The sequence below is a fragment of the Strix uralensis genome, chromosome 16 (assembly GCF_047716275.1).
Source record: "Strix uralensis isolate ZFMK-TIS-50842 chromosome 16, bStrUra1, whole genome shotgun sequence".
NCBI classification, from domain to species: domain Eukaryota; kingdom Metazoa; phylum Chordata; class Aves; order Strigiformes; family Strigidae; genus Strix; species Strix uralensis.
Window position 1 is genome coordinate 20,795,877 of NC_133987.1, and position 16,189 is coordinate 20,812,065.

The 16,189-nt window shown below is 54.9% G+C and overlaps 1 long non-coding RNA gene across 8 annotated transcripts in view; it reads right to left on the bottom strand.

The window, feature by feature from the left end:
- Positions 1–16,189, bottom strand: part of LOC141950855 (uncharacterized) — a 172,369-nt gene that overhangs the window by 5,570 nt on the left and 150,610 nt on the right. For all 8 annotated transcript variants that reach the window (XR_012631191.1, XR_012631193.1, XR_012631189.1 and 5 more), the window contains 2 exons: positions 1,975–2,131; positions 1,188–1,375 (listed from right to left, as the gene is read on the bottom strand). This is a non-coding gene — a long non-coding RNA (uncharacterized LOC141950855). The remainder of the gene's footprint in view (positions 1–1,187; positions 1,376–1,974; positions 2,132–16,189) is intronic.

A 16,189-nucleotide genomic window follows, 5' to 3' on the forward strand; every position in this document is an offset into this window, starting at 1 on the left:
TTGACAGACTTTCAGATGATATTAAAGAAGGCAACATCTGATTGTGGGGGAAAAGAAACAGTTTAAGTGAGGCGGGCTGGGGCTGCTGGACTCCGACCCACTGCTTCACGGAAGCAGCAGCCCAACGCCAACGGAGGGGAACAACGACGGGGGTGCTGGTGCCGCGCGGCAGCTGCAACCTGGGCTCGAGAGCGGAGAGCCCCCACGCAGCCCCAGCGCGGGTGGGCGCGGGCCAGCATGTGCCTCCTGCTGCTCGCCACTCACCCGCAGGCCCACAGAAAGGCACCCCGGCTCGCTGGTGGGCAGTGGGGAGGGGTGGGACGGAGTGCGAGCAGGACGGCGGCCACGCAAGCAGGTGGTGGGTGCTGAGGGCTCTGCTGAGCCGGGGCCTCTCCCGTCCCCGTGGCCCCCCTGCCCACGCAGCCCCCCCCGCAGCCACCCCACCAGCTCTGCGGGGGGGTCCCGGCCAGGCAGGGCAGCAGCGGGGTCCCTGCCCCGGGAGCGGGGGCTTGGCGGGGACGCCGCGCTCTTGGAGCCGGGAAGACAGGAACAGGCTCCAAGAAACGCTCCTGCTGCTCTAACGAGAAGCGATAGATTAAAAAGCTAGTTAAAAATTCATCCAAGAGAGGCTGAGTTTCCCAAGCATATCAGAGTTAATATTTATAAAGGGGATTGTTGCTCAGTCTCAATTATCCTAAAAGCTTGGTACAATTGATGCATTGGAGAAACCACGAACACAGGCATGTCAAGGGAAAACCATTCCCTGTGACCGCTAACAAAATGCAATCAGATCTGCAACATGTGGAGCCAATTGATTTTCAACAAGTTATACAATGTAAACAAATGATTGATTCTGGGGCTCCTTTTATTTCTGAGCAAGCAGTCAGAAATCTCTCCAACTACTCTGAGCAGGTAATGCTGGTGGTAAACAAGGGCTGCAGAGGGGCAGCATGCAGTCCTTTCATCAACCTGCGAACAGCAGGAGCTTTGATTTCTTTTTCCCCCAGCCCCTTAAGCAGCCACTAAATAATCAACAACTCCTCAAGTAAGCAACCCCCTGATCATGTGAAATCTTTCTCTTGCCAGTGGTCATGTCGGACCGGCTTCTACCTTCAATGAGAGTCAGGAGTTTTTTATTGCTTTTGCATTTTGCCTCCTCTGATGTTTCCAGCCTCCCTCTGATTTACCCGAGACAGATGAGACAGGAATATCTCCAAGAGCTTTATCACTTCTCTCTGTCAGCGGCGGCTGCTCAGTCAACAGTGCGGTGGTGTGTGTCTGGGCCGGCGGTGCGGCGGCTGCTCCAACCATTCTCTGCTCCCGCTGAAACCAATAAGCTCTCCTCCACCGCACTGACTCGCTCCCTCTCCCGGTTCTGTCAAATTAAATCTCAGCCCATCACCATCAGACTGCCAACGCCAGCGCACACCCCCGGGCACCCCCGGGCTGGGAGCCAGCGTCCCGGGAGCTGGGGCTGGGGCTCCCAGTGCAGCACCCCCCTGCCCCCCGCCAGAATGTCACCGGGGTGCCGACCACTGGCATGTCGCACCCCCAGCCCGCGCAGGGTCCCAGGCGCCCAGGTGCTGCCCCTCGGGCAGGGATGTGGATGGGCTCTTGCGAAGGCCCGGCGGTTTCTCCACGCACCCCCCGGGGACTGCCAGGCTCCCCACCACCCAGCCACACGCCGCGATGCAAAACCTGCTGTCGGCAGGGGCCAGTGTGCGCCGGCACCGCTGGCACCCTGCGCCCATCACACCCCAGAGCATCCCAGCATCTCCCCTGCCCCGCGCTCTGCCCCGCTCCCCCTCAGCTCTGCCCAAGTGCCTCATCTCTGCACCCACACCCACACCAACATCGGCGCAGAGGGCTGGCCCGTCCCAGCTGGCCCTGCACACCTGCAAGTGCAGCCTGCTCGCGACGCGCCCCGCGTTTTACCTCTCCATCACCCCACTGCTCCTTTTTCCCCTCACTTACACTCCTGGGCATTAGTCCCGTGGCGCCGGGGCTGTTTCAGCGATGCAGAGGCTCTGGGCAGAGCGTGCTCCTGGTGCAGCTTGCTTGGCCCCGGCTCCCCCGCCCTCCTGAACTTCACAGGACCACGAAGGTGCTGTCGGGATCACTGATCGAGTACCTGAGGAGAAGAGTCACATTTCCATGAACTGTGATAATTATTGCAACAACAGCAATAAAAATGCCTTTCCAGAGCTCCACCACCTGCTTGCTTGCGCCCTGTTTGTGGGACGATGTGCAGTTGGGTGTTCCCATAGTGCAGGGTGCCGGGGGTCCCAGGGGAGGGGGAGGGCCCCCAGGGACACCCAGCCTGCCAGGAACCACAGCTCCTCTCTCCAGGGGCCTCCAGGGTTGGGCTCTTGTGGGACCCCCTGCCGGGGATCCCCGGCAGCAGCAGAGCCGCGGGGTCCCTCCGTGAGCAGTGAGCTGTGCGGGCGGTGACACTGACGCCGTGCAGAGGGTTGGTGGTGCCAGCAGCACGTCGCGTGGCTGCCGGGCACAACGCCCGCTCCTGGTGCCAAAGTCTGGCACCAGTCCCCGCAAGTGGGCACAAATTCATCCCAAAACACAAACAAAGGAGGAGGCAGCAGAGTTGTCACTTGCGTGGGCACTGAGAGATTCCTGCACGGGGAGGCACTTCACCATGGCCAGGAGTATTTCTGTTTAAAATTAAAAAGGTCTTTTTAAAGCAGATAAAAACTCATGAAAGCAACCATGAACATCTGCGATCTCACAGCAAAGACTTTGCTGGCTCTTTTAGAAATTGCCCCGTTTCCATTATAATATCAGCATAATTCTGTCTCTTTATTTCAAGCTTGCAAGATATATATATTTCAAATAATTTTTACAGAGTTCAACTGTGAATGGCAAGATGGTTTTTCTGCTTATGTATTAATTGTGTGTGTGTGCCCAGTGCTAAGCCTTACTGCCATGTAATTTGTACAACATAATTAACCATGTAGAAACCATAATACACTGTGTTTGGAAGAGTTACATCCAGTTAATCTAATTGACTAATAACATGTTTTCATTTAGCAGCACGTACTGTATTTCCAGTGATTGAATTAATGTCATGTTAACGGCTGCTTTTTGCAACAACATTTGGCATAAATTGCATTAAAAATTGATGTTCGTACAAATGTATTTTGAATACAGCTCAGCATGTGGCCTGGGAAAACGCTCCTGTTGTTTATTAAATCGGCTCAGTGTGCAAGTGTGCTCAGGAGAGCGGCACCACCAGGGCCCTGCCCCTACCCCTGCGGGCCACCGCCCCGGCCCTGCCCGCGTCCAACCCTCCTGGCTGCAGGACAGACTCTCCCCGCTCCCCCGGAGTTCCAGCTGCCCCGCGTGGGCTTGGAACAGGGTTCGAAGGAGTCTCTGATGATGGAGAGACTGTGTTGGGAAGCTCTGGGCACCTGCTGGGGAGGGGGCAGACCTGGAGACACCGTTAGCCGCATCCGTCGGTGCCTGTCCAGCCTCTCTCACTCCCTGCCCTGCCATCCTCCCGTGGCGGCCACGGGGACAGGCTGGAAACGCGCCCCACAGCCGCCTCCTTCCCCCCGTCCCTGCACAGGGTCCTGAGGTTGGCGGATCGAGGCATCTGCAGCCCAGACTAATGCTGGCTTTGACCTGCCACGGCAAACAAATCGAACCCCACAGACTGGCCCCGCTCTGCCGGCTTTGGGGTGCGAGGAGAGCAGGCACGCGCCAGGCTCGGCCTGCAGGCCACGGCTGGAGGCCAGCGGCATCCAAGTCTCCTGCCACGAGCACGATGAAGAGCCCGAAGCTTCTCCCTCGCACCCAGGGTGGCTCCAGGCACTGTCGGTCTCAGGCGGTGGGCGAAGAGCGCAGCTGAACGACGCGATCTGCTGCGCTGGGGTGAGATCTCAGCAGAGGCTGCAGTGCGGGCTGGTTGGTTGGTTTTCACGTGCAGCACCAACCCCCAGCTTCAGCCTAAGCTGAAAGCAAAAATATGGAAGTAGAGGGGCAGAGGATGTGTTGGCAGCAGCACGGCCCAGCGCAGCCAGGAGCTCTCTGGAGCCTGCTGGAAGGGAGGGCTGCCTGGGGGCCGTGCCCGTCCCAGCATTGCCCCCATCACCCCCACGGGAGCGGGCGACAGCAGTGCCCAGTTGGGAGGCACCACCGCCCCGCACGCACCCGCCCCGGGCGAGCAGACCCAGGGCCTCAGCCCCGGTGCATCCTGGCTGGGGGGCAGAGCTCCCTGGTGCCCGCGCTGGTCACCCCCAGGCTCCAGCCTGCCAAGATGCCTCAGGCCTGGGGCGATCTTCTGTGCGCATTCCAAATGCACTTCCATCAAAAATCAGCTCCGCACAGGCTGGGCAGAGGAAAGGCAGAGCTCCCAGCGCCGGCAGGCTCGGCAACGCTCTTGGACCGACACGCGAGGGTCCTGCTCAGCAGCGCGGCTGCCGGGTGCCCCCACCTCTCATGTGCACACACACCCCCCACCACCACCCCTTTCCTCCTCCTCGCAGTGGTTCAGCAGTTCCTTTTTCTCTGTGGTGAATAAATAACAAGAGCTGGGTTTTGATTCTACGTGGCAAAGATGCTGCTTTGAGGGCTGCCTGTGATCCCTCAGAGCCTGCTTGCTCTGCCTTTGTTGTACCTCACTACTAGAGAGGAGAATAATGGCTTATGAAATTCAGGGTGCAAAGTGGAGACTGTCAAGGAAAATGGTGAGCCCACATGGGCTTTTTCCTTTTCTGCTTAAATTTACATAGGGCGTCTTGAGTGTCACTATTTACAGGTTGTGTCCTTCCTAGTTCCTTTGACAGGCCCTTGAGCGCTGGTAGGGACATGCCCAGGGATAGCACAAACAGAAAGCCACGGACCTTTTCAGATCCACTGTCCCTTCTGTCCTTCCCTCTCCCCTCCACACTGAAGCATCTGCAATGTCACATTGAAAGGTAAAAGCAGAACTACTGTGCTGGTGCCAGCCCCCCTCAGGCTGTTTTACCTGTTGGAGGCAGTGAGGTTTCTGCCTTTGTCATTGTCACCGTGTCTCCTGCTGGGTCACCAGCCCCGGCTGTGCCCTGCACACCACTGCCCTGGCTCACGGCATTTCGGCACGGCTGGACGGGCCACCCAGCTCCTCTACGCGTCCTGAGCTACCCAGGAAACGGAGAAGGTGCTGCTTTCCTTCCGCAGAGGGTCGGAGGCTGCCTAGCGGGGGCAGCAGGAGTGCCCACGGTGCTGCTGTGCTGGTGGATAAGAAGAGCCCTTTCCAGCCTCCTCCTCCCTTTCCCCAGCCCTGCCACTCTGGGCAGGGTGATAACAGGCGTTCCCACACCTCAGCTCCACTTCACCCCCAGCTCTTTCCTCACTGACCGTCTGTCTGCTGTCACCAACAGATGTGGGCAAGGAGGGGAACGTCAGCGCTGGGAGTCTGGCCAAGGGGGCTGCCCTGGGAACCTGGGAGTCAGAGCTGATGTGTGAACTTCAGATCTCCCCAGAGGACCAGAAACAAGCCTCTAGGACAACGATCTGGAGATCCAGAAGGAAGCCAGCAGGCTCACGGGATGAGAAACCTGGCACGGGAGCCTGGGAGGCCCCAGCCCGTAGTCTGCATGCTCCAGCCTCAGCTGCTCCAGCTTACACAAACCCCGCTTACACAAACCCCCGCTTACAAAAACCCCACATCTCTGATCTGACTGTGGCTGCGACAGGATCCTCCCTCAAGCGCCTGCACAGGTTTAGTGCCTCTGGCCAAGTCTCAGAGCACTTAGCCAGCACTGGCTCTCCAAACTCTGTATTTCTCACCTTTACATACAGGGAACAGACGAGCGGTGTCTGCGCCTTCTCAGCAACACACAACTCCATCTTTAGGAAACAAGGTGGGAAACGCTTCTTGCAAAGCCTCAGTGTTTCTGGGCTTGGTAGCAAAGGCCCTGCCTGCTGGCTGAGATCACGTATAGGGACCACAGCTCCACTACTGATTATGACTTTTGAACAATTTAAGATCAATTAAAGAGGAACATCTGAACATAGTTAGGAGATAATACTGAACACTTCCCACACAGCCAGAGCAAACCACCTTCCCTGGGAAGATGGATCTGAGATGAAAAAACACACAAACACAGCAGGACGTCAGGGTTCACGGCACAGCTAAGCTCAGAGCTGGTGAAGGAGATTCACAGATCTGCGCATCACACTCACACTGAACAACTAGAAAATCTCTAGAAGATGTGACTGTGGTTACCAGCCCCACAGGTGAAGAATTTACTTAATCTAAAGCAACAGTTAAAATGAGATGCATTGGAGAAAATTGTATCTAGCATCAGAGTGAGTGAACTAAACACTTAAAGGTCACTTTTTAAATTAAGTTCAGATATAATACGTGTTACAGAACTTGTGAATGGCATTTTTACTTTAAAAGACCACCCTTTGTTTCCTTTCAGATTTGTGAACAAAGTTAGTGCTTCTAAACAGGGGCATAATAGCACCAGACTTAAGCATCTGCAGCACATCCAGGCAACACTCGGGTCTCCCAGCAGCTCTGCTGATGCTGCATCCCGGCAGCTGGCAGCCGCTCACCTCGTCCTCACCTGCTGCTGTACCTGTGCCAGCACCCCCCTGCCGGGGGAGCGATGCCCAGCCCCGGGGGCACAGCCCCCCATGCTCCGTCGGCTCTGGAAGCGGTGGGACCAGTTGGCCAGTGGTCAGGCTGCAGAGCTGCCCACCAGGTTGCTGTGAGCACAGTTCGGCAGCTGAGCACCGCCAGCGCCCGGGATCCCCGGGCTCACCCCCGGGGTACAGACTGGGGGGGTGGGGTACCCCACGCCACGCACTCCGTTCTCCCCGGGCAGGGTCTGTGTGGGGGGCTGGTGCCCAGCCAGCACCGGCTGGGCCTCGCTTGCTGCACTGCCAGGGAGCACGGGGACGTGGAATCGAACCACGTTCTTCTGTTTCCTCCTCCTTCCCCTGCAGAACTCCTTCAAGATTGAATTTCTCTTCTCTTTCTAAAATATGTAATTTTTTCCTGTGCGATACTATAACTTTCCTACAGGGAAAACCTGCAGGAGCAGGGGCATGTGCTCACCCTCCTCTCAGAGCGGAGAAGCCCCTGACACGCAGCATGACAAGGAAACCTGCCGCCTCTCAGGTGCCACCTTCACCCCCCCGGGAGGACGCAGGGCAGCTACTCTGCCAAGGTGGGGGTGTTCTGGCCATGGTGGCACAGCCGGGGTAACGCGCAGAGCCTGGACATCGCCATCACACGCGCTGCCGGCAGGACACGGGAACACGGGCGGCTCCCAAAGGCTCACGGGCATGGGGACACAGGGAAAGGTCTCACTGCCGGGGCTGGGAGAGGAGACCTGGGTCCAAACAGCCCCCGCACTGACCAGCTAAGTTTTCTACATCTTCTACTGCTCTTTGATAAACACCTGACCTATATGAAAATCTCCCCAGTTCCTTCTTTGTTCGGGGATGTTTATCGCAGCACTGCTGACACTGGCACCTTTCTGAATGTGTTGCAAATAAATGGGCCAGCCAGGTAAAACCTACCGACTGCTGTCACCGCCAGACACCTCCCGCCTCGCGCTCACCCCAGGACATGCCGTCCACTCTCGCTCTTCTGGCCCCAGCAAGCAGACACACTCTCCTCTGCTCGGCCGGAGGAGGAGACAGGAGGAGGGGGAGGACAAAGTCATGGGACACAGTTCCCAGCCCTGGCCACGTGCTCCGGCCACGGTCCCACTCAGCCTGCACCAGCCAGCACTAATTTAATCCCTGCGTGGGCCTCCGCCCCACTCAGCAGAGAAAGGGCAGTGAGGGTTGTTCCACACATTGTTTCCCCACTTTGCCTTTGCCCGGAGCTTGGCACAGCGGAGCTGGGACCAGGGAGGGGACGACACGGTGCTGCAGGTCTGGGTGCTGCTGAGCTCCTTCCCTGGGGGAAGGGGGCACGGCTGCCCCCCAGCTCCTTGGTGAGGGCAGGAGCCGGTCGGGGGGATGCAGGGAGCTTAGCGAGCACTGGTTGGCTTTACATCTAACAGAAACTTTTTCCCCTGTTTCTCCTTGATGGATTCAAAATCCTGATTTTTTTTATCCCATACCCAGCAGCCCGTTCTGTTCCTGCTGGGAAGGAGGGGTTTGGTTTAAGATACTTGTAAAAGCAAAGGAAAAAAGGACAGGAAAATTGTTGGTTGTAGTGACATTTGTTTGGGACCCTGGAAAACAATGCACAGATACATCTGTGCTGATGACAGTCTGAAATCTTGTCTACTCACCAACATTTTCCATGCCTTTACAAAAACATCTTCACCACCTGTGTAAGCACCGTTCCTGTGTTGCAGCAAAACCCAAGGGGCTGTAAAAGTCACCACACGTGGCCTGTGAACTGGGAGTGTTTCACAGCTCGGCGGGGGAGAAAGTTTCCCCTCCTTAGTTTGCTGTCTTCTTTGCAGGTTATACAGGCTTCATTTTCCATCCCTCATCCAGTTGTTGCTCATTAGCTCCACGGGCGAGCATCCCTGTACACAATCTGTACTACGGCAGGGGGACGCACGGGAGCTTAGTAACTACTACCACGTCACCAGCTTTAATCCCACGACATCCACAGCCTACGTGGGAGCAACAAAGAGCTGCCTGCAGCGCACGTGCCACTCAGCACAACCTACTTGCGTGTGCTGCCTCTAACGCGGTTTGCAGCCAGCAAGGGAAGGAGGAACGTCCTGCAGACTGCATTGGAAACGGCAGGGACGTGGTGAGAAAGGCAATGCCAAACTGCAAAGCACACAATGCAGCAGAGAACAGCTTCTGCCTGAGCGGGCATCACCGCTGCAAAGCAAACCTCAGTCAAAGGGGGAGTCGGGGCGAGCGAGGAGGCAGGTGTGGGCTGACGCCGCCAGCCAGGGACGCTGCTGCCAGAGAGTCCTCGGCACGCTGCAAACAGAGCCCATCTCTGCAGAGCTCAAAGGCAAATCAACGCTTCTGGTTCCACCCAAGAATCAGCACAAACACAACTGACAGCCCCAGCTCACTGGAATGTGCCTTGTTTGTCCCCAGCATGTCATTGCAATCAGCATCCCACCTGAAATCTCCAGGAAACAAAAGCGTACCCAGAAAAAGACTTAAATCACAGAACCATATAGCAATTAAAAGTCATGTTCATAACAGAGTCCTTAGAGCTGATTCTCACACTCTTTACATAGGAGCAGCACGTAATAATCATTTCCAATTAAATTACGCTTCTCTAAGGTGCATTAACCACTTTTATCCATCCGATTAATTGGACCCATCTCTGCTGCATGGAGCAGAGTTACATCACTCCAGAGGGAAAGCAGACAGTTAATAAAAAACGTTGCTGTGGTGCTACCGCAGGAACACTTTGCTATCCATGCACACACACATGCATGCTTGCTGCAAGCTGTCCACCCCAACACAAGCGTGGCTTCACCCATGCCCATGCAGCCAGGCACACCTTGCACAAGTGTGGATTGCTGTAGGCTTCCATGTTTTGCAGCATCAACGTCTCCAGAAGACGTGTCCTCCAAGTCCAGCACTATCATCCAATTTTCCTGGCTTCCTGGGACTTCACTCCCACCCCCTTAGCAACCAGCCCGCTCTGCAGGGGACAACAAGGTCTGTTGCTTGGGCTGGAGCCGGTGAGCCGGGACCCTCCACCTGCGGGACACGCGCTTCCCTCTGCTCTGCGGGTCGCTGCTGTGCCACAGGGAGACTCGCCAGCTCCACCCAGCGCGCTGCAACCCGGCTGCTCCCCTCCTGCGAGGACGCCGGGCCAGGCAGCCCTGCTGAAGGCAACAGCTTCAGAGAAGGAAATTGCACAGGACCCAATTTGTGGGGAAGAGCTGACCTGCTGCCGTGACCTGGGGCTGAGATTTCATTGACTTGAGAGGGATGAATGTTTCCATGCAAATTCTTCAGACACTCAATTCTTCAGATTCCTTCTAGCAAGAAACGAAGGGAGATTCCTGCCATGCAGCGGAGGAGACACCAGTGCGGAACCACTCCAGCACAGAGGGGCAGCACGTGTTTAAAATCCGGCGAGTGGGACGCCTGGATGTGTGCACGGCGGTCAGAGCGCGTTTGCAGACAGCGTGCAGACACGGGGCAGCTGCACGTGGGATGGATCCGCAAGGTGCATTCCCAAGGGCAGGTAAGGAGAGATCTTTAAAAAAGCTGCCTGCTGACCCTCGGTCAGTACAGTTCAGCAACCCTGCCGCTTCATCATGACTGCAGCTCCTCTGTGGAGCAACCACCCGGGCACCTCTCGGGGGTTAAAGTGACTCCCTTGTGACAGGAGACAGTGCACAGAGGAGAACGGCCAAGTGCGTCCGGATGAGCAATGCCCACATGGACCCCGGGGAGCTGAGTGAGGAAACTGCAAGACCAGGGAGGGGCACTGGAACGTCACCAGGGTCCCAAAACCAGAAACACATAGAAATGAGCAGGAATGGGAGAGAGATGGCCCACACCTGAGAGGGAGAGGTCTCTTCCAGTATCCTGCCCGATGGGCCCGACCCGTGCTGAAGGGAAGGTGTTGGGATGGCAGAGGCACACGCAGGGTTATGTTTCTCCACGGCCATAACAGTGTCGTAGGGCGGGGAGTGCCCTCATGCATTCTCTCCACAGGCACAGATGATACAGCCTCAGGAGCATGCAGTTATCAAAATGTGATAAATTGCTACCTTTTAAATAGTGCGGTAATTTGCTAGTCCATTACAGGAGGAGTTGTAGGATACAAGGAGCACGCTATGAAAAATTACGCCTTCCGCGTCACTGCTGACCTCCGCAGCTGAGGTGCTCTCAGAACTGCTCCATTATGTCAGGCTGCCCTGAGCAATTAGCCATCCGTCAGAGCTCGTCAGCGTGTCGCGGTGCCGCCGGGGACACCACAAGCTCCTGGCAGCTCCTGACTGGAAACGCTGCGGAGGGGCCACATGTAGCCCGCGGTCACCAGTGGATTGGTCCCAGCAGGGGCTCTCCGCAGCCACCTCTCCTTCCGTAACCAGGGTATTTCTGTGGGCATCACTGTGAGCTGAGCCAGTTAACTAATTCTAAGAATCCCTCAGACTTGGAAACAATCCCTTTTTGTGACCAGTAGTGTTTTTAGTGACAGTGCTGCTGCTGAGCACTGTTGGTGCAGAAGCCCGCAGAGAGGCAGCACCCATCCTGCCCAAGGGGCTGTGCCCCTCTGCGGCGGGAGTGGAGAGAGCCATGTTCCCCATCTGACAAACATTCAGGTATCCTCTTCTCATGACAGTCCTCCAGTGCAGCCCTATCACAGTCTCATCATCTCTGAGATTCCAAAATCCTACTTTTTCAGGGTTGAAGCAAAATACAGTCTTTCTACGTAGTCTATAGTTTTTGTCCAAGCAAAATATGACACAGATCATCTTTAGTCTCTTTCTCTTACAGGATTCTTGGAACTCCTGCAGGTCTTGAAGACAGGGATATAAACCCTCCCTCTGTTGTCCACTGACGAAGAGATACATGTCAGAGGGCTCCTTTCCCAAGGTCAGAGGCAAATTCCCTTAGAAGGAGCTTCTGAAGGCCAGGAAAGGTGCACGGAGCCTTTGCAGGACCACCTCTGGCATCACCCAACGGCGGCACAGCGGGTGGACAGGGATGAGCCACGGTGGATCCAGCTCCCAGTGGCAGCTGCCAGCTCCTCTGCAGATGGCTCCCACAGAGCACGCAGCATCCCCTGGGGGGTCGCAGCCTTGGGACGGCTCCAGCCTTCAAAAGCCCCTGACTGCAACATTTCTTACCCACAGCAATGGAAAAACGCAAATAAAACCCTCCTGTCCCCCCCCACCCTTCACCTCTGCTGCGCCTGCTCCTGGCTACCTCGGGGCTCTGCCTCTAGTCCCCTCTCTGGAGACTGATGTTTCATGTCCTTCGTGGCCACCTTGGCCCAAAAGCCGGGGAGCAGCCCCCACTCACGGATCCCTGGATGGGCGTAGGCAGCCTTCACACCATTCGGAGACCACTCTGGTTTGTGCCGTTACAGGCTGTTTCCCGTACTCAAGCCTCCGGGCGAGATCCTCCCGGCCGCGAGGTACAGCCAGCACGGCTCTTCATCAGCCCAGGATTCTCCTGCAGTTTGGGGAAGGAGGTAGCTCCAGGTCTGTTCAGCTCACACCAGGAGAATTATGTCTGTTACACTGCTTTGGTGCAAGACAAAGGATATTTCTCCTAACCCGTATTTAATTTCTGCACATAAATCCCTCTGAACCTAAACTTCCCATTTATTTTATGTACTTAGATATTTCCTCATGAGTTGCAGGTGAAATCCATGTCCTGGCACACACATAAAAGCAAATGCAGAAGGAATGTGTCCTGGCAATATATGCATCATCCCTGGAGATAAATCTTTTCTTGCTGGGGAGGAAACCCTCAAGGCTCGCACACACACCAGCTATTAATTTCTCTCAAAATATATACATTTCAGGACAAAAATAAACATGTAAATACAGGATGTGTTCCTCCGGAGCTCTCTGTCAGGAGGCAACGTGACAACTGTCAGCTCATAGGAGACTTGCACGCAACTTAGTTACAAACAGCTTATTAAAAACACATCAACCATCCAACACCTGGGGAACAGCCAGCACCCTGGAAACACGCACAGCGTGCTCCGATTGTACCACACACAGAAAACACACGTGCTGCTGCCGTTCTGGTCTAGAAAAACACAGCAAACCAGGAAAGCGCGGAAGGGGCGGCAGCAGCGTGGGGGTAGGTGGGGTGCAGGGCGGGGGGCCCCCGGAGCGGACCCCACGCTGCCACTGGCCCGCTTGGTGCCGGGCAGCCGGGAGCAGTGGCGAGGCCTCCCCGGTTTGCTACCCCCGCATCCACATTTCACACAGGAAACACTATCAGGGAGCTTTGTGGGATCGTGAATATGAATTGCTTTGACCTCACTTAGTCTGATATGGTGGAGTATTAAATCTCTATTTTTCAAGCATTAAGCCTGTGTAATAGAAGGATGCTGTGAGCAATTTGCAATAAGATGAAGGGATATTACTGTCCTGGGAGACAGACAATCCAACCACATCCACAAATTGATAACAGAGATAGTGGCTTGGGTTCATGCTAGCTATTAATTAAGGGCATGTTTTATGTGGAAGACAATACCAGCTTACACAGGCAGGTACTTGTTGGCCTTCCCTTCCCTGCGGTGAGCAGCATCCCCGGAGCTGGAGCGCAGCCAGGTGGGTTAGCTTACCTCGCTGAACCGCAGTTCACACACTTACATTTGAATCTCTGACAGGCAAAATTAATTTCTCAAGCCTTTAGCACAGCAGCTTCAGAGCTGCCATTCTGCCGCTCGGGAGCGGTCGGCGGCTGCTGGGAGCTGCTGCCGCAGGGAGCAGCACGCCAGCCCTCCTCCCAGGGACATTCAAAGGCTTGGCCAGAGCAAAGAGCTAGCAACTGTGCCGAGAGCTCACACGTCTCTGGCTGCTAATGAGCAGCTAACCATGTCCCGAGCTCTTCCTTTGCCCTCAGAACTCGCTGCCTCATTATCTGGCTGATCCCCAGCTCTCAAGCAAAGAAATCCAAACCCGGGTTTCATTCCTCCTTGCCTCTCCATCTCTCATCTCTGCCGCTGGCAGTCTCCCACTCAGCCAAGGGATGCGATCCCTCTCCCACTCGATGCCCTCAGCAGCCTTTCACTTCCCATCCCCTGCAGCGGGACTTTCTCAGCATCTCACATCCATTAATTGACTTGGGCTGATTACAGGGCCACTAACTTCTGTCCCAATTACCGACAGAATATTACCCTTTTATAACCTTTTGCTCCTCGCCCTGGAATTTAGCAGCAAGTCTGCAACGTGCCCTGAAAGCCGACCCCCACGCTAGCGTGAGAGACCCACTGCTACTCCCACTTCCCTCAAGAAAACCCCCCCAGCCCCAGGCTGGTTCCCCGAGCAGGGTCAGCCAGCGCAGGGGGGGGAACTCGCCCTCGGGGAGTCCAGAGCCGCAGCAGCACCCAGCAAGGCGAACACCACAGAGGGCAGGAACCAAGAGCCGGGGTGCACGATGGCTCCCGGGAGCGGGGACACCGACTGGTGCCCCCAGAGTCTGCCAGGCTGATGGAGCCAAGGTACGCAGCAAATCCAGAGCACCAGCCACCTCACTGTGTCCCAGGGCTCTTCTGGTGAGTGTCTGCCCTGCTGGGTGCTGCCCAAAGGCTGTGTAGAGCCAAATAATGGAGGTCAGCAGCGCACATTCATATAGTGCGTATAATACTGGAGAAAATGGCAAAAAAGTCCTGTGTGATGAATAAATTAAATCGTCCTGCTTATGGACAGGCACCTATGGAGAAGAACTGAGATAGATAAATCAATGGGATAGGCCAGGCAGACAGAAGAGATTTATTTTTTCCAGCTGGGATTAGGGAACAGCTGGAGAATTGATGAGGTGGCACGGACCAGAGGTGGCTCCAGACAGCAGGCTCCTGCCGACGCTGCTGCCCACCCCAAAACCCCTGTACTGGGGCCCACATGCAGGTCACACACACCCTTCTAGAAAATTGTGTTCAAAGATGTGGGGAACTTCTGACGGGAAGCGTGAGCCCTTACAAACCAAGACAGTTCCCTCTCGGCTCTTCTGATGAACCGTCCCCTGGCCCCTGGTTTCTCTATCACCAGCAACAGCATTTCAGGTCAAAGCAAAGCCCCTGAGAACTGCCTGGAAACAAAAAAATGCAGGGTGTGTGGTTTGTCCAGTGGGTTGCCTCGCTGCATGTAGAGATGAAGGAAAGGGGGGGAGGATCCAGGGTGATGGTCAATGCCAAAGCTTCCCGAAACCCAGAGAAGCCACTCCAGCTATGGATTTCTCTGTATTTCAAAGATGACAGTTGGCGTGATGTGGGCACTGAGAGCGCCAGAGGCTTCAGCCGGACCTAGGACGTGTCCGTGAGCTGGACAGGATGGGATCTGCCCTGCCCAAACACTCACGTCCCTCGCTGAGCAGAGGCAAGGACAGCAAGGCAGGGACCTGGGAGGGGGCTGCTGAGGAAGGGCAACCTGATCAATGGCAAGAAATGGGATAATTTACAAAACCAAGGGAAAGAAAGGACAAGCTGGAATGAAAGGAGCATCCTTTGCGTTGGAGAGCACACACCCGCAGACCGCATCTGGCTGCACGCTCAGCCCCTGCCACAGTGTCTCCATGACAAGCCTGATCAATCGCGCTTGTGAAGCCGAAACTCGTCCTGGGATGGCAGCGATCATCAGCCCAGCAAGCTTGGGAACCTCTGTGCTTCTGCATGCTCCACACCCATACCCACACCACAGCCCTTTGAAGCCAGCCTCTGTGCTGCACCTTGGCACGCTGTGGATTACAACATCCCAGGCTGCCTGCTGCAGCTCAGCTGTACGTCTGATCTTGGGTGAGGAATTTCTCTTTATACCAAACTGTCTATTCAAGTCATAAAAATAGGCTTTTTTTCCTTCTGTAAGTGCAACACTTTTCATATTTTTACTTCCAGCTGTCTAGATAGTATTTCACTTTTTTCATTTCTAGTGCTCACTCTCAGTTATTTAATGTGAATTTCTAGGGCATGGTGCCCTTAGCAGACATCAGAGCAATATAACACAAGAAATCAGATATATACTGTTCCAGGAGAAGGCAGGAACAAAAAGACAAACTAGGCTCTTAATACATATGGTGCTTTTGATTCATGGAATATAGAAAATTGTATTTGATTATATCTGTAATGGATCCTCGTAACTTTAGATTAGGGTTATGCTGATGGCCCAACTAATGGACAGTTTATTGCAAGAATAGATTTCATCCCATCATATTTTTTTCCTGGTATCAATTACTTTGAATGTTTAAATGTCTCATTTCTCTGGATGTTTATTGCTCAATTTTCCTTTCTAAAAAAACCCCTACACACACACAATGCCCCTGGTGTTCCTCTGCTAAGTTGCAGGGAACTGCAGTTTGTGTGTTCCCAGGGTCCAGGCACTCCCATCATCTACCAGCTGCACAGGTCACAAGATCCACGTTTGTGGCACATTTGTGGCTTACAGTTACTGAAGTCATCACAGCATGTAAGCCATGAGGTAAGAGAGTCAAAGTTCTCTTAGCAGACATGTGGATGCTACTGGAAAAAAAAAAAAAATTTAAAAGGCTTATTAAATTAACCTGTCTAAAAAAGAAAAGAAACTTGTGGGATTGCTGCCTG